Genomic DNA, 19,705 nt, shown 5'->3' with positions numbered 1-19,705 from the left:
CAAGTAACTGACTGCCAGGTGCATGTTTGCTAAAGAGTTGTGAGCCTTCTGGGTGTGTCAAAAGGGAACTTCGCCCACAAGAATTAAAAAATTATATATATATATGAAATAAAATTGCTGACAAGTGTCTACCAGGGGATGGACGTTGGGAAGGTCAAAAAGGAAGGACAGGTGTCTCAGGTTCCAGGAGGAGACAGACCTGCCAATTCTGAGGATGAGGGGAGATGAAGATTAAACAAGATTAATTCCTCAAAAGTTTAAATCTCTACATGATTACTCTGCAATTCACAATGGGCTTCATCGAAGCCATTTCTCTACTGTTCCACTCTCTATCACTGTGCGGGAAAAACGAACACTTAAATCTTTCTGTGCGAGCTCCGATTTCTCTTATTTCATTATCATCACATTCCTCCCTATGTAGTTGGTCAACAACAAAATATTTTCTCACTCTAGTGAAAAAAGTTGGTGATCAAAATTTCATGAGAAGATCCTGCCACAACATAAGAACACCTTTGTTTTAATGATTGCCACCCCAATTCACACATCATATCCGTGACGCTCTCTCCCCTATTTCGTGATAGTATATAACAAGTTTCTTTGAAGTTTTTCGATATCTTATCTGATGTGGATCCCACACTGCACAGAAATACTCCAGAAAAGGGCATAAAAGTATAATGTAGGCAGTCTCTTTAGTAGACTTGTTGCATTTTCCCAGTGTTCTGCCAATAAATCATAGTCTCTGGTTTACTTTGCCCGCAACATTATGCGGTCATTCTAATTTAACCCACTGCAATTGTAATCCTTGTCTTCAGTCCTGAGACTGGTTTGATGCAGCTCTCCATGCTACTCTATCCTGTGCAAGCTTCTTCATTTCCCAGTACCTACTGCAACCTACATCCTTTTGAATCTGTTTAGTGTATTCAGTCTCTTGGTCTCCCTCTACAATTTTTACCCTCCACACTGCCCTCCAGTACTAAATTGGTGATCCCTTGATGCCTCAGAATATGCCCTACCAACCGATCCCTTCTTCTAGTCAAGTTGTGCCACAAACTTCTCTTCTCCCCAATCCTATTCAATACCTCCTCATTAGTTATGTGATCTATCCATCTAATCTTCAGCATTCTTCTGTAGCACCACATTTCGAAAGCTTCTATTCTCTTCTTGTCCAAACTATTTACCGTCCATGTTTCACTTCCATACATGGCTACACTCCATACAAATACTTTCAGAAATGACTTCCTGACACTTAAATATATACTCGATGTTAACAAATTTCTCTTCTTCAGAAACGCTTTCCTTGCCATTGCCAGTCTACATTTTATATCCTCTCTACTTCGACCATCATCAGTTATTTTGCTCCCCAAATAGCAAAACTCCTTTACTACTTTAAGTGTCTCATTTCCTAATCTAATTCCCTCAGCATCAACCGACTCAATTCCACTACATTCCATTATCCTCGTTTTGCTTTTGTTGATGTTCATCTTATATCCTCCCTTCAAGATACCATCCATTCCGTTCAACTGCTCTTCCAAGTCCTTTGCTGTCTCTGACAGAATTACAATGTCATCGGCAAACCTTAAAGTTTTTATTTCTTCTCCATGGATTTTAATACCTACTCCGAAATTTTCTTTTGTTTCCTTTACTGCTTGCCCAATATACAGATTGAATAACATCGGGGAGAGGCTACAACCCTGTCTCACTCCCTTCCCAACCACTGCTTCCCTTTCATGTCCCTCGACTCTTATAACTGCCACCTGGTTTCTGTACAAATTGTAAATAGCCTTTCGCTCCCTGTATTTTACCCCTGCCACCTTTAGAATTTGAAAGAGAGTATTCCAGTCAACATTGTCAAAAGCTTTCTCTAAGTCTACAAATGCTAGAAACGTAGGTTTGCCTTTCCTTAATCTTTCTGCTAAGATAAGTCGTAAGGTCAGTATTGCCTCACGTGTTCCAGTATTTCTACGGAATCCAAACTGATCTTCCCCGAGGTCGGCTTCTACTAGTTTTTCCATTCGTCTGTAAAGAATTCGTGTCAGTATTTTGCTGCTGTGGCTTATTAAACTGATTGTTCGGTAATTTTCACATCTGTCAACACCTGCTTTCTTTGGGATTGGAATTATTATATTCTTCTTGAAGTCTGAGGGTATTTCACCTGTTTCATACATCTTGCTCACCAGATGGTAGAGTTTTGTCAGGACTGGCTCTCCCAAGGCCGTCAGTAGTTCCAATGGAATGTTGTCTACTCCGGGGGCCTTGTTTCGACTCAGGGCTTTCAGTGCTCTGTCAAACTCTTCACGCAGTATCGTATCTCCCATTTCATCTTCATCTACATCCTCTTCCATTTCCATAATATTGTCCTCAAGTGCATCGCCCTTGTATAGACCCTCTATATACTCCTTCCACCTTTCTGCTTTCCCTTCTTTGCTTAGAACTGGGTTTCCATCTGAGCTCTTGATGTTCATACAAGTGGTTCTCTTATCTCCAAAAGTCTCTTTAATTTTCCTGTAGGCAGTATCTATCTTACCCCTAGTGAGATACGCCTCTACATCCTTACAATTGTTCTCTAGCCATCCCTGCTTAGCCATGGTGCACTTCCTGTCGATCTCATTTTTGAGACGTTTGTATTCCTTTTTGCCTGCTTCATTTACTGCATTTTTATATTTTCTCCTTTCATCAATTAAATTCAATAGTTCTTCTGTTACCCAAGGATTTCTACTAGCCCTCGTCTTTTTACCTACTTGATCCTCTGCTGCCTTCACTACTTCATCCCTCAAAGCTACCCATTCTTCTTCTACTGTATTTCTTTCCCCCATTCCTGTCAATTGTTCCCTTCTCCTCTCCCTCTCCTCTCTTGTCTATATTGTTTTGCAATTTGTTTTGATCATCTGATGACTTTCATCATCTGCAAACAATCTGAGAGTGCTACTCAGATTGTCTCCCAAATTGTTTATCTATGTCAGGAACAGCAGAGGGCCTATAACACTTCCTTGGGGAACACTAGGTATTAAATCTGTTTTATTCGATTCCAGACAGGAAATCACGAATCTAGTTGTATAACTGAGTTTACTATAGGCATGCAATTTGATGAGAAGTCGTTTGTGAGGTACAATGTCAAACACTTTCTGGAAATCTAAAACTATGGAATCAATTTGACATCCCCTCTCAACAGTACTCATTACTTTGTGAGACTAAAGAGAGAGATGTGATTCACAAGAACAGTATTTTCTGAAACCATGTCTACAATTTCTTCGAGATAACTCATAATGTTCAAACACAGTACACGTTCCAAAATCCTACCGCAAATCAACACTAGCGATACGGGTCTGTAATTCAGCAGATTACTTACTTTTCCTTTCTTGGGTTCTGATTTGACTTGTACAACTTTGGCATGGATCTTTCAATGAGCGATCATTTGTATACAATTGCTAAATACTGAGTGCGTGTATCAGCGTACTCAGAGGAACGTGACTAGTATACAGTTAGGATCAGAGGCCTTGCCTTTATTACATGATTTAAGCTGCTTTGCTATACCTAGGATACCTACTTCTAAGTTACTCATGTTGGCAGTTGTTCTTGGTTCGAATTCCAGAATATTCACTTTTACTTTGGTGACGGATTTTCGGAAAACCACATTTATTAACCCTGCTTCAGTGGCATCTGTCATCAGTAACATCACCATTGTTATCACACAGCAAAGGGATTGGTTGTGTCTTTCCACTGGTGTACTTTACATACGACCGGAACCTCTTTGGATTTTCTTCCACATTCTGAGACAGAGTATCGCTGGCAAAAGTATTAAAGGTATCACTCACTGAAGTTTGCACTATATTTTGAGCTTCAGTAATACTTTGCCAATGTTGCGGATTTTGCATTCTTTTAAATTTAGCATGCTTTTGTTGTTGCTTCTGCAACAGTGCTCTGACCTGCTTTGTGTATCATGGAGGATCACTATCATCTCATTAATTTTTTTGACAATGTCACTCACCAGCCATCAATATTATTTCTTTGATTTGAACCACATCTGGTCTACACTTACATATTCAGATAGGAAGGAGTAGAGACTGTCTCTTAGGAAGGCCTCAGGCAAATTATCTGCTTACGTTTATTTTTGCTGAGTTTGGATGTTATGGTCTTCAGTCCTGCTACAACAACCTTGTGGTCGCTTATCCCTGTATCTGTCATGATGCTCCCTATTTGCTCATGATTATTTGTTGCTAAAAGGTCAAGTACGTTTTCGCAACCATTTACACTTTGAGTTGGCTCATGAAGTAATTGATCAAATTAATATTCCAAGAACACATTCAGAACGATTTCGGATAATGCTTTATGTTTATCTCTGACTTTAAAGATGTATTTTTGCCGACACATTGAGGGTAGATGGAAGTCACCAACAGTGACAACAATATGAGTGGGGTACCTATTTGAAATGAAACTCAAGTTTTCTTTGAACTGTTCAGCAATTGTATCATTTGAGTTGGGGTCAGTAAACGGAATCGGTTATTAATTTATGCTGGTTGTCATGTATAACCTCTATCCACACTAACTCACACAAACTATCAATTTCAATTTCACTACAAGCTAAACTACTTCCGACAGCAATAAACACTGCACCCACCAACCGTATTTAATCTATCCTTTCTGATCACAGTTAGGTCCTTTGCAACACTTTTGGCTGAACTCATTTCCAGTTTTAGTCAGCTTTCTGAACCTATAACACTTTGAGATTCAGCACTTCATATTAGTGCTTGGAGCTATGATTCTTTTCCAACACAGCTATGACAGTTTACAACTACAATACTGACTGTTTCTGTGTGTTTTATCCCATGTTTATCCTGCACCCTCTTACGATTGATGTCCTTTCTGTAGTTTCCCGAAATCCTCTGACCTAAAAAACCATCCAGTCCTCTCCACACAGCCTCCAATATCTGTGCATCTGATTTCTGCATGTCGTTAACTCCTGACCTATTAAGTAGAGCCTGGAAACCCACCATCCTATGGTGCAAGTCGAATCTGCAGCCTACATGGTTGCAGAACCGTCTGAACCCCTGATTTGTGACAAGTTCTGCCTTCCATCTTGCAAGCCTATATGTGGTTTCTAGCTCTTGAACAAGCTGCCTGTATTTTCTATTGATCTTAAAAATTTTACAGTCTAGTCGTTACAAATTATAGTAGTATGATCACATCTTTAACATGTGGAACTACTCGTCAGATTGGGAATTTAGAGATCAACTTCACAGCGCTTAACCCTTTTGGGATGGAGCGCATTTCCCCAAAGTGGAGCAATTCGGCAGCACTGTGTGGGTTCCATATCCCTTAGGTTTCTTTCGTCGCTTATAAAATCTACAGTCTTTGACTTATCGGTGTAATATTTTTTTTTTTTTTTTTTTTTTTTTTTTTTTTTTTTTTTTTTTTTTTTTGTGTGTAAATTAAGTTTAAAACAAGCTCTTTACCAGAATACTATTTTCATTATTCCATATTGTGCACTTTGTTACTTGGTGGTGATGTTAAAACAGAAAGAAAAATAAATATTTGATTTTTTTTTTTTTTAGTTGAGAGGTGATGCATTCAATCAGACATATTAAAATTAGTTGTATCTTATTCTTTAAAGCTTTAGCTTTAAAACGACATATAAAATACAATTTTATCTCTTATGGGACATTTGTGGGAAGAAAAATAAAAAGACTATTTTGAGGGATGAAAAATTTGATTTATGTCAATAAACTACAAAACTGAATAAAATTTGCTTAAAACAAACTTTACAACTTTGGCATATTGATTTTTCAATAGGCAATCACATTTAAAAGTCCTTTCAGTACTTTGCTATTTTGTGATACCTGTTGAAGCACTCAGGCACATGAAGAGAAGGGTTGGACGGACAAATTTAGCAAAAAAAAAACGGGGACCGTTTTCGACCTCCTGGCTTGGAGCGATCACTGCAAATTATACAGTCACCATGTTTTCTGGTGTCCATTCTTGCAATAGCACGGTGCAGACCGTGTAGGTCACCATGCTCAGAGCATGGCCTCTTCCTTGATGGGATTGGCTGAGCCCTGACATCGCCCACAAGTTCCTTGAAGAGACTCTTCTAAAACTGCAAATGACTCTTTGGTGTCTCTCCTCTTTTCTTTGCTATGATGATATATAGCAAGTAAGGGTTGACGACCCCGACCTGAAATTAGCCACAACAATTACCCTTTTGTCAAAATAAAAATTTTTCAAGTAGATAAAGGCCTATTAGAAAAGTGAATATCGTACCTCGAATAACCAGAAAAAAATTTTCCTCCACCATCTGAGGGATTTTCTGGCAAAATGGTACGACACACAGTAGTGATCGGCTCTGTCCAAGGCTCCCACATTTGCCGTGTAGTCACAAATCATTAACGGCTTCTGGATCACCTCTTCACCACCTCCCCATTTTTTCCGGGTGATTTATTGCATAGTATCTTTGTGATGAGTAAATTCCATGATAACTGGCCTTTTGTCTTCACGTCGGCCTTTTTTAATTTTGACAGCTTTTTTCCCTTTACCTGCAAGTAAAAAAAATATGATAAATTTTATACAGTCCTATTTTGCAAACTATTTAGTGAAATAAGCTAATTACCTCGGCCGGTAAACCTTCTCGGTTTGCCATTATTGTCACGGTTAGATGAGTTTTTTCTTTCTTCAATTCCAATTTAGAATATCTGTCGGTGTACATGCGCCTCCCCTGAGCCTGGCAATCTTGATGTAGTCAAACAAACAAATGAAGGATGATTCGGGACATAAAGGAAAGTTCAGGGCACACCAAGGACTCCGTCACAGGAGATCCGTAGTAGAGCTCAAACGTCAAAATGTATCCTGTTTCGGAATCGGCCAGGACATAGACTCATAGGCCCCACTTCGTCAGTTTCTGAGGGTTATAGCACTTGAATGCAATTCTTCCCTTGAAACTGACAGTAGACTCATCCACTGCAATTTTTTCTCCTGGAGAAAAGTGCTCAACACTTGCTGTCAATGAAATCGACGACATTCTTCACTTTTTGGGCTCGAGTAGCTAATTTTGATGAGCCCCGAAGAGTCAGAGGACAAATATGAAAGGCCCGGTAAAGTTGCAAAAAATCGGTCACAGTGAAATACTTCCGGAAAAAAGTCCTGCTTTGTTGTCCAATCAGTAGAAAATAGGCTTTTATGTCACTTTTTCATTCATTGCCATGATGAGAATGGTACCCAAAAAAGCTTTTATTTCCATGAAAAATCACATAATGCCAAACTTTCTACTGTGAACTGGGTTTCAGGGGGTTCATTTTTTCAATCTTATCATGGGCGTATCGGTTTGTCTCGGACGCAATGTCATTCAAAAATTCATCAGAAAAATATAGTTGGAAAAAATCTACGAAACTCCTACAATTTGTCACTAGTTCAGAAACTTTTTCCCTTTGTGGCGACTGTCAGTTTCAATGTCATTAGGAAGCTCCCCTTTTCCTGTAATATCTGTCCACACCACCGCCATCATCCAAATCACCACCATCCTCTAAATTTTCTTCGACGACATTTTCTTCATTTTCTTCCTCATTGTCTTCTTCATTTTCCTCTTCATCATCCAAATCAGCACCATCCTCTAAATTTTCTTCAACGACATTTTCTTCATTTTCCTCTTCATCATCTATTTCATCATCACTACTTCCTGACCACTCACTCTCACCATCATATTCATCTACATTCCACTCTTCATTACTGTCATTCAGCAAACTCTCAATGTGCTCATTAGATAAACGAGCCCTAATTATGTAGCCACTAACACAAAAATCACCACTTCATTCGAAAGACAATAAATAACTCAAGCGCAAACATAAACACGACTGCAGGTGTCACACAAGCTCCCTAGCAACAGTGCGACCAATTACCAGAGTGCTGAGAAGAAGACTGGGGGGAGAGGGGTTGAACACATGCCGATCACCCACGCTCAGCATGTAGTTCACATTTTTCCCAACAGAATGCGCCCCGTCCCATGTCGATACTCCAAGCTAGTCCCTAGATACAGCGCTGGGCATGTGGCACAACAGTCGGGCCACGTACAGTAGAGCCTCGATTATCCGACCTAAACCGGCTGCGGCAAGGTCGGATAAGCAGGAAGGCTGGATAACACACAAAATAATACAAAAAAAAACACAAAAATCAAACTGAAGTAGGCCAAATGAGTTAAACATTTAATACAATACAAATCAAATTAGATTGAGTAGATATTTACTGTGTGAAGAAGTTAGCAATTGTCTTTTGTTTGCCTGCTGTTTGCCGTTTTTTGCTGCTAAATCATGTAGTCTCTTAAGAAGTAAAACCTCGGTAGATGATGTTTCCTCCAGTTGCTCTAAATATTTTAAAGCAGTTTCTAAGGCCTTGTGTCCTTTGTGTGAGAAATCTTGGGCGCACTTCCCTCCACTACATCCACTTCTTCATCTTCTTTGTTTCCATTTACCATGTTGAATATTTCTTCATCTGTCACTTCAAATTCATCTTGGACAATCCATTCATTTATGTAATCTTCTGTGGCTTTAGCACATCCCGGAACTTTTCGTAACAATGAATGCAGGGTAGTATTTTCTGGTTCGGTCTGCTGCTGTAGATTTTCATCGTCTGGAGAATTTTCTTGATTTTCCTGTAGCAAAATTTTCCAGGATTTTGCAATTGTATTTGCTCCAACACTCTCCCAAGATTCGGCCACGTCATAAGCTGACTTTCAAATTAATATGGTGCAACTGGCTCTAGCATGTCTTCTCCCTTGTCCATAGCATTAATTAAAGAGGAAAGCAAGTTTCTGCGGTAGTTTCTCTTCAGTGTCTCTAAGGTCCCTTGGTCCATAGGCTAACATTAGGACGTGACATTTGGAGGCAAAAACATGACCTTTACATCTTGATCTTGAAGTTCATCTTCATTAGGATGACAAGTGGCATTGTCTAGAAGCAACAGTGCTTTGCGGGGCAAGTTGTTGGCTTTCAAAAACTTTTCAGTTTGTGGCACGAACTCGTTAAAAAAACATTCTTTAAAAATGTCTGAGCTCACCCAAGCATTTTTTTGGTTCTAATATTTCACTGGTAAAGCACTTTTAGATACATTTTTAAATGCTCTCGGGTTTTTTTGGCTTACCTATCATAGACGGTTTCATTTTCAAATTTGCTGTGGCGTTACTGCATGCAAGAATTGTCACTCTTTCTTTGCTACGTTTGTAGCCTAGCGCTGCCTTTTCGGCCTTTGACGCTAATGTTTTTTCCGGTAACATTTTGTAATTGAGACCAGTCTCGTCGCAGTTAAAAATTTGATCGCCTGTTAAGTTTTCCTTGTCCAATACCTTGTGAAGTTTGTTCCTAAACAATTGAACAGCTTTAAAATTTGCTGAAAGCTTTTCACCACAGACATTAAGCAGCCGAACTCCGTATCTTTTCTTCCATCTATCGAGCCAGCCTACACTAACTGTGAAATCAGGTTCACCTTCATTTAGTTCGTTACAAAACTTCAAGGTTTTTTCCTGCAAAATAGGTCCCGACGTGGGTACACCTTTATCTCTATACTGAGTAAACCATAGGAACAAAGCTTCACTTACTTTTTCATAATCACATTTTTTCATGGTTTTCCGATCTTCCAAAACAGCCGAGGTTGCTCGCTGAGAACACCAGTTCTCAATTTCACTGTGGTTCCTTTTCCAGTCTCTAACTGTTGTTTTCCCGATGTTATAATCTTGCGCCACTTTTAATACAGTTTCACCACTGTCTATTCTTTCTAAAGCTTTAAGTTTTTCTTCCTTTGAAACGGCCAACTTTTCCCGTTTTGAAGCCATCACCACAAATTTTTACAATAAACAAAGTGCAACACCTCCACTCCACTACAGATCTAAGTTAGCACCGAGGAGTGAGGAGTAGCAGACGGCAACAATGAACTAAGTATCAACAAACAACACGTTAGTCACTGACCTGTCATTGGCTGGCGCACGGCCGGTGCGGTGAAAAGGTCAGATAACACAGAATGTCAGATAACCGAAGATTAGATAACCGAGACTCTACTGTATATGGGCCTCGCATCCCATAGCGACTGCCGCGTCGGGCCACGTATGTGGGCCTCGTGTCCCAAAAGGGTTAAAGCACACTAGATTTATTCTTGTGAAACATGCACTAATTACTAAAATGAAGTCAGTAGTTTGCTCAAATCTGCTGCTGGCTCTATTCTTAATATTACTTATTTCAAAAACATCAAGTTCTGAAATAGTAACATGCATGTGTCCCATCATGTCACATTATGACCTATATGGAATTTATTATGATGTGTATCCCCACAGTAGGCTAATTGGATAGGGACTGAGCTTTTTGCTTTTTAGAAACATGAATCTCCAACACAGAGTTAGATTATCAACGAAAAGCTTTCTTACTGATTCCAGTGTTCCAACAATTTTCTCAACACCTTTACACACCCTGTATTTGCCCACAGTTTTAATAACTCCTTATATCTCTCTAATGACAGGAAATTCTAACACTGTTTTAGCCTGTCACTATTTAGCAGTTTCATTGACATACAGTCAGGTACGATTTCCTCTGCTGATTTTCGGGAAGATTGATCTTGACATGTTACACAAACTATCCTGGTGATTCTTCAGTGTTTATGGCAAATCAAACATATCACTAAAATAAATCAAAAAGATATGTACCATTTTTCACTCAAGCCAATGTTCACAAGGCTAAATCTACTTTTGTAGATCAAACAACAAGCCAGAACAACATAAAACTAAATAATTAATACATGATAACACTATGAATATACCCTGGAGCTGCCTCATCTAAATGGAGAATGTTAGTCACAAAACTCAACAAATCTTTCAACAGTAAGCTGAGCACAAGACGGTCCTAACTCTGAAACCACTGCACTTCCTCTGTGCTTGTATGGCAGGGCTACTTGGCGAAGGTCATCAAGCAAATATGGTATACTTTTCCTTTTGTATATCCACTATGTATTGCCAATAAGAATCAGAAAGTCTCCCATATGGCTCCTTCATGGACAGCTGTCTGTTCTGGGACAAGCTGTTTCCTAAAATCATTCCTACAAACAAATAACATAGACTTACAGGGTTACAGAAGTGTCTGATTCCACCTGTCTGCTTTGACCCATGACATCATCAATATGGTGGAAATGACTATTCTAAGTGTCTCCAATATGACGCCTGTGACGTCAGCACATACACATGGCTACAAAGACAAAAATACATATAAATAAAACAATAACATCTCCCTCCAAAAATACAATCAAACAAAACAAAATTACAACATTCCGCTACACCACAAAATCTACAGGAATCGGACACTTCTCTTGACCTATGCAGATCAACCACAGCTGATGATACCAAAACACCAACACCTACAACTACCTACACAGATCAACCACAGCTGATGATACCAAAACACCAACACCTACAACTACACAAATTGGAATAGGACATTTCCCTTGACCTATATACATCAACCACAGCTGACAATACCAAAACACCAAAATCTACAGCCGAAAATTGGAATTGGACATTTCCCCTGACTTGTACAGGTCAACCACAACTATTGACACCAAAAACCAAGACTTGCAACTACGAAAAATGAAATCAAAACCACACCTCAAAAATCTAAAAATCAAACATCCCTACATAAATTAAAACACATTCAATACACCATAAATATACCAAACAGGTTGGCCACGCAAACCGTGCATGCACAGGCATTGTAAGTTGAGCCCCCTCCCCCTCCACACACACACACACACACACACACACACACACACACACACACACACACACACCCATAAATATACCAAACAGGTTGGCCACGCAAACCGTGCATGCACAGACATTGTAAGTTGAGCCCCCTCCCCCTCCACACACACACACACACACACACACACACACACACACACACTGCCACTTGTGCCCACCCCTGGCCCGAAATGACACAACTCTGGTCAACTTCATGTTCTCACCACAAATACTACACTTCACAATCTCAGCAATCAGTCCAAATAACTAGAGAAATTTAATAATGAACAACATGTCCTCCCCCATCTCCGAACACAAGATAGCACTTTATATTTCATTGTCATATCCATACCTAACAACAGAAGCCACACAATAAATTGAATGTCTTACAACATCACAAACAGCAAACCAATAACACCCAACGAAAGTGCCAAACAGGTAAACAAAAAAAGTAATTGATAACTCACTGAAAAAACTTCCAAACCTTACATCCCGAACTGCAAACACTGCCAATGGCTTCACACATATAACACCAAGGCTCAAATGAACCCAATACAACACATGACACACACATGCACGCACGCGCGCACGCACACACACACACACACACACACACACACACACACGTAAACACCACCACAGGGCAGCATCAAACACAGCAAGGCAACATCTACAAAGACAACAAACTCATAAACTCCACGCCGTAACGACATCACACACACACACACACACACACACACACACACACACACACACACACACACACAACACCCTTACATCACGGGTCAAAGCAGACAGGTGGAATCTGACACTTCCATTGACCCAACATTACTAACTGACTCAATTTAGCATAACTAAGGAAGCGAATGCATCGGGGGTGCAACAAATTATTTATTCTTTTAAGATCAATATTCAATGCTATTAGGTTTCTGCAACTGTTAATCCTGTCTCAATTATTCTTGTCTATGGTCAAGTTTATTTGCTCTTGTGGTGTAAACACTAGGAGTGGCACACCCTCGCATTCCTCCATTGTTTGCAGTGATTTACCCAGTGATAGAGGGTGCAACAGGCATTTTTCCCGTATGTAAACTACTGCCAGAGGTGAAGGAAGAGATATGAACAGAAAAAAATCATAAAACTGATGTTTCAATTTCCAATCTGTGGTATAATCAGCAGTGCTAGCAAATTTTTGCGACTCCATAGCATTGTGCAAACTTGTCTTGTATAAGGTTACTACTTGTTCAGTAGATCCATGTTGTGTCCCCTACTTGTTCAGTAGATCCATGTTGTGTCCCCTACTTGTTCAGTAGATCCATGTTGTGTCCAGAGTGTGGGACATGAAATGAGGAATATTTTAAATACTTGTTGTGCTTATTACAACACAACATTCTACACGATTAAGTAAATAACATTATGCAAATACTTAAAAGATAGACATGTGTGGCTGTTTCCCTTAGAAAAAAATACAAAATTTAAATACCCTTGCAGTGATAAATAAACACATACATGCAAGGATCTGGGGATAAATCAAGACATTACAAGTACATGGACATAATACATGAGGATTCAGGATCTCTTTTATAGTGTAAAATGACTCTTCCAAGATGAGAGGCTTTAGTTTTTCTTTCCATTTCAGGAACAAGCTTAATATCCAATACACAATTTGTGAAAGGATGACACTAAAAATCTTGCTGCAACTGAACAGGTTGCCCTTCTGCACCATAAATAGGTCCGTTTTTCTAAGATCAAAGCAAATGTTTCCTTTCTATCAGTGATACAAATGTGATATACATTATTGGCTTTTTGTTTAATTATTCGTCTACACATCGTATTAAAATGATATAGGATTTGCATTTTAAAACAGAGAAAATAAATAGTCCAAAATATACACACAAAATATATAAATTTGCTTTTAGGAGGATAGGACAGTTGGTCGATCATGAGCTCGACAAAAGTACCACCTATGCATTTGACTGAAATGATTCAGGAAAACCATGGAATATCTAAATCACGGTGACCACACAAAGAAAAATTCATCCTCCCAAATATGAGATTCAAAGGGGTATTTTTAGGTAAAAACACAGCAAAAGCACAATATATAAAGTGCAACAGTTGTAAAGACTTCAAGTTCCTTATAATATTTCTGCATTATGACGTATATTGAACAACACTTTTACATCATATGACTCATTTCTGCACATACAGAATTTTTCTAGTCAACAGCTGATTCTCTCAAAATGAGTCTTTATTTGCCATAACGGTTTGAAAGTAACGGTAATAGCCGATTTAATAGTTTCAGTATTTCTATGAGTGTAATCATTATATAAAGCAAACAAAGCAGAATACCATCCCCTGCACAGATCTAGAATGTGGCTTGACCACTTCAGTTAACCATCAACAGGAAAATACAGACCTTTTATACCACTGCTATTTGCTGGCATCTCATCTCACATTTCAACATCGAGTCATTCCATGTCAATTCAACGCAGTAAAGTAACATTATCAACCTGACCATCTCACAGATTTCTTTCAAATTTGGTGCATTCAATGAGCCAGATAAGAGATCGAAAAATTCCAATTTGCAGGTGTGTGTTATAACTGTGAAGAAAGTTATAAGTCTGTAAAGTTTGGAATTAGTGTGAAATTTACATGCGTATGTCACAACATAAATGACTGTAATTCTAGTTCTAATTCAGTTACAGCAATGAAAATGGTACCACTGGAAAACTAACGAATAGATCTTTACATTGATATGCTACATGGCAAGTTTCTGAGAATTTTCATACTAAAGGTCAGTGACCTTAACCTTTGACCTTGAATATCTCAAAACACCCCATCTTCAATTTTTTTGAAAAAAATATATTTAATTGATCCAATATGTTACTATAAATATGGTAAATATCAAGATGCCACACCAAAGGCATCATGCACAAAAAATTATTTTGTCAGCACCAATACACTACCGAAATGAAGAACATAACACACATATATGAAACACAAATTAGGATAAAGTACAATCCATAAGTAATATTGTACAAAAATATGGTTTACATTATTATAGTGGTATTAGGAATTATTTACATTACAGGTGTAATGAAAAGGCAATGAAAAGTTATTAGATCTCTCCTCACAATTCTCCAACTAAATTGTAAATGTTCACCAGATCTGATGCAGGGAGATTGTATGTCCTTCCAGTTGGTGTCACTGGATCCACTCATGCAATAATGTCACATTTTTTGATGACACAAGTGTCTGGTTTGGCAGGAAACACAAATGACAGAGATGGTCCATGTGGATGCAAGAAGTTGACCTTTACTTCATCTGTTTCTTCACATGTTTGTAAGACATATGCAACCCACCAATGACAGTCATACATACAGGCAACAAATTCATATATATTTGTTAACTGCATTTCATTCACCATAGCAATCACTGACTATTCTCTACTCACTAAAGAAGCAGAATGTGTCTTTGTCTTTACTAAACCTTTGTTAAACAGGTATTACACAATGAAGCTTATGGGTACTTGGAATCTTCCTTGTATTTTTGAAATGTTGTTTCACCTTGGCCGTATCTTCATGATGGGAAACTGATGTATAATGGATGACACATGAAGCAATATTTTCCTCGAACCACTCAAACAACTGTCGTGATGTCAAAATATGATTTTCATAAGGTCGCTTGAGGCTGGCAAGTCTTGCTAATCACTTTACAGTCCCTGCTACCCCATCACAAGGTCCTTTACAATATGCTGTAGGGAAAAAAAGAGCCATTATGTTGTAACATCAAAATCTTCTTGATTCATGAAGTTCTTTCTGTTTTTGTATTGGGCAGCACATCCATTCAAAAAGTAATAAATATGCTTTGGATTTTAAAACTGACATTTTAAGAAATTGATGAAATTTGTCTGGAAAGAATAAACATACACTGTATCATGCTGAAGGCAGTCAGATATTTCCATGTATGATACATAACATATTTCATTAGTTCTTTAGTCTCTGTAGTAAGCTACAAATGGGTGAATTGTAGCCTGGGTCATTCCATGTCAACTCAACCAATTTGAGGAAATGTTCCAGCTGATAGTCTCAGATTTGGCTGAAATTTAGCACACCAATTCTACCAAGTGTGGAACACTCATGTACAAATTTTTAAGTTCCCCTGTCAGTTAGTTCTAGAATTATGGCTTGTGAAAGAATGTGGCGTGACCCGGAAATTGCAACCCGCATCTGGCAATCTATCTTCAGACCCAACTTCAGGTCTTAATAACTTTGGAACTATTCCGCACAGTCCAGTGAAATTTTTACAACCCAGTAACATTCACTTAGAGAACACGTTCTATGAATCAAAACACCAACAACATATTTCTGAGAGAAAATAAAAAATTCCAAAATGTGACTAAAAAAATTAATATGTTAAAAGGTACAGATTGTAGGTGCCCTCTATGCCAAATATAATTCACTCAAAAAGGGTATAAATATTTTTGTGGTAAGCTTAATGTGGCCTAAACACACACAGAACTCATCTTGCCCAATCAGTCACACAGAGTAACATGCACAAAAAAATTTGAAAAATTACCTGAAAAACATGGATTTTCTAAGTGTGGTAGCACAAAAGGGACAAGTGATATCCAAGCCAAATTTGAAACATTGCATAAGTAGACCATAATATAACATGTGGCAAAATTTCAACTTGTTATTGCAAGGCATTTGTGTACAATAACAGTTGACAGAGATGTATTTGGTTACGTTTCTTTTAACACGATTCAGCAAGTAATAGTGATGATGCAGACAGCTTGTTTCAGATAAAGCTGCAGCAATTGTTGGGAACCATTAGGCAACAGAAAGTTAAACAATGGTAGTTTTCTGGGTCAGAATGAGTCATTGTTAGGCAGGAACAACAAAGGAAGCAAGCAACAATTACAGGTTACTCATGTTTTTAAGATTCTAGTTCAGACAGGTCAGTACCGTTGTGGAAAGTCAGTATGGAGGCAGAAGAGTGTACTAGTGGTGCTTTTGTTCACACAAGTTGCAGTATTGGTAGAACACAAGAATCTAAATGTCATAAACCAACATACGGAACAAAATGTGGCATTCACTTTGTACTGTATGATCTGGATGAATCAGACCAAGATTTGTTGCTATGGAGGTCCGGGATACACCCTGCGGACACAAGAAGTACAGTTTCAGGAAACTTTAGTGTTTGTTATCATCATATGAAAGTGTTTCTGGATAAGTATTCTTTCCTACAAAGAAGTTGTTTTGATCCATTTTGGATTAATAAGAAGACAGTGAAGTGCAGCTTCTGAGAAATTGATATAAAATCTGTATTGAAAGTGAATCAGTGCATGGGACTTAACATGTTATGTTCCAGGTGTGTTACATTGCTAAAAAATGAAGAATATTCTGATAATTTACAAGACAGTGATGAAGAGTATCAGCCACCTACAACCATAGCGGATGAGCAATTAAATACTTCAGTGACTGCTCTTGGTTTGTCTCCCATGAAGACACACAAAGTTAGGAAAAAAGAGACAGGCCCAGCTATGGTAGAAGAAAACTACAAGAAGCTCAAATGGAATTAAAACACAAAATAGCTGACACACTGATGGTGGAAGAGGAAAAACTATCTGCTCCAAAGGAACAGATATCATGCCAGAAATGCTCTGATTTGGACAACATTGTGCATGATTTGAAAGAAAAATGTGCCATATCCACACGCCAGAAAAAGTAGCTATTCTTACCCTTGCACCTTCCAGCTGGTCTATTGACTCCACTGCAAAGGAATTCAATGTTTCTACATATATGATAAAAGCAAGCTAGGAAAATAAAAGCAACCCAAGGAGTGCTTCCACAACTTCAGCAGGATCAGGGTAAGCAATTGAGTTCAGAAATAAAGGTGCTAGTGTCAGAGTTTTATGAAAATAATGACTACAGCCAAATAATGCCTGAAAAAAAAAAGACTATGTAACGGTGAAAATGGGAAATGTATGTGTACAGATGCAAGAAAGACTGTTGCTATGCAACATATCAGAACTATATGTAGAATTCAAGGAAAAGTATCCCAATACCAAAGTAGGTTTATCATCTTTTTTCAATCTTCTGCCAAAATGGGTTGTGCCTGTAAATGCAAGGGGCACACACAATGTTTGTGTATGTGAGACCCATCAAAATGCTAAGCTGATGTTTGCTGCTATAAAGGATTCTGGTCTGGATTACAAAGGTGCAATGAAGCTCCTAGTGTGGGTCATCAGTTCCTACCAGTGCATGATACACAGGTGTGAAAAGTGTCCTGGTAAGGCAAATCTTGCAGAACACATGAATGACAAACTGTATGGTGAACTCCTTATGGATGACTATGAACTTGTTTCTTATAAACAATGGACACACATGGATCACACAAGTCTTAAAGCAAAGCAAAGTACAGTGGAAGATTTTGTTGAAATGTGTTGTCAAAAAACGGACAAACTGATCTCACACAGCTTCACAGCAACAGCACAATCGGCTTATCTCCAGTTTTGTAAGGATAATTTGAAACAAGATGAAATTATAGTAATACTAGACTTTTCTGAAAATTATGAATTTATAGTTCAAGAAGCCATTCAAGGATATCATTGGGACAACAGTCAAGCAACTCTCCAGCCATTTGCGATTTACTATAGAGGTGAATCAGGTAAAGTGTGTCACGAACCTGTGCGTTTTTAGTGACTGTTTAATTCATGATGCCACTGCAGTTCATGCCCACATTCGCACTGTCATGGCATATGTGAAAAACAAGCTGTCTCACATACATTTTCCGAAATACTTCAGTGATGGAGCAGCTAGTCTGTACAAAAACTGTAAAAATCTAAAAAATTTATGCATGCATTACCATGATTTTCAGTCACGCAGAATGGAATATTTTGGCAACAAGTCACGGTAAAAATGTATGTGATGGTATTGGTGCTACCATTAAGCACATGGCATCACGAGCTAGTCTGCAGTACCCTACAGAAGGTCACATTCTAACATCTCTTCAATTATTTTCCTGGTTACACAAAAATATCTCTGGCATACAATCAATTCTATGTTTCGAAAGATTAGGTGAAATCAGTTGAAGAGTTGCTAAAAAGCAGACTAGAACACGTTAAAACTGTTGCAGGCACAAGGAGCCATCATCACTTCTCTCCAGTGGACTCTGACAATGTGCAGATGAGCAGATTGTCTACTTATAACTATAGGTTTGTGCGCAACATGTGTCTTCACAGTGTATCTGACTCAGGATTCAGAAGCAAAAGCAGCAACATACAACCAGTTTGCTATGTTATTGCTGTTTATGATGACAAATGGTACTTAGGATGTGTTGCAGAGTGCTGTGAAGCAGAAGGTGATGTAATTGTGAACTTCATGGCACCAGCAGGACCAGCAAGATCATTTCATTGGCCACGTTTGGCAGACAGGTGTTGGATTCCTTTTGAACATATTCTTATGACAGTTCCAGTTCCTACCCCAGTGTCAGGAAGACAGTACAATTTGCCACTCAATGTACAGAGTACAGTAGCTAAAGTGTGGGAGAACTTCTGTTGAAGCACAATCGACTGGTTTTTAGCAGTTAAGGTGCAGTAAACATTAATGATAGGTTGTCTTAATCTGTCTATATGTTGTTGCTTAATGATTAAACAGTTGTGGGAGAGGATAAGAAGAGGCAGAACAATTTATGATATGTTTTTACAAAATTGAGTTGTGGAACAATGGCCACATCACCAAATACATCTGTCAACTTCCATTGTACACAAATGTCTTGCAATAACATGCTGATATTTTGAGAAATATATCATTATGCTCCCCCCATGAACCATGGACCTTGCCGTTGGTGGGGAGGCTTGCGTGCCTCAACAATACAGATAGCCGTACTGTAGGTGCAACCACAACGGAGGGGTGTCTGTTGAGAGGCCAGACAAAAGTTGGTTCCTGA

The 19,705-nt window shown here is 38.6% G+C and overlaps 1 protein-coding gene across 6 annotated transcripts in view; it reads right to left on the bottom strand.

Annotated features, from left to right (window-relative positions):
• Positions 1-19,705, bottom strand: part of LOC126190680 (DNA repair protein RAD52 homolog) — an 87,021-nt gene that overhangs the window by 54,283 nt on the left and 13,033 nt on the right. For 3 of the 6 annotated variants that reach the window (XM_049931135.1, XM_049931137.1, XM_049931136.1), the window contains exons 2-3: positions 6,256-6,527; positions 5,835-6,169 (exon numbers count right to left, since the gene is read on the bottom strand). The exons of the other annotated variants lie outside the window; for them this stretch is intronic. The gene's annotated coding sequence lies outside the window, so the exon portion shown is untranslated. The remainder of the gene's footprint in view (positions 1-5,834; positions 6,170-6,255; positions 6,528-19,705) is intronic. 6 annotated transcript variants of the gene reach the window in all.

This window comes from Schistocerca cancellata, chromosome 6 (assembly GCF_023864275.1).
Source record: "Schistocerca cancellata isolate TAMUIC-IGC-003103 chromosome 6, iqSchCanc2.1, whole genome shotgun sequence".
Taxonomy (NCBI): Eukaryota; Metazoa; Arthropoda; class Insecta; order Orthoptera; family Acrididae; genus Schistocerca; species Schistocerca cancellata.
This window is presented reverse-complemented; position numbering and strand designations above follow the sequence as displayed.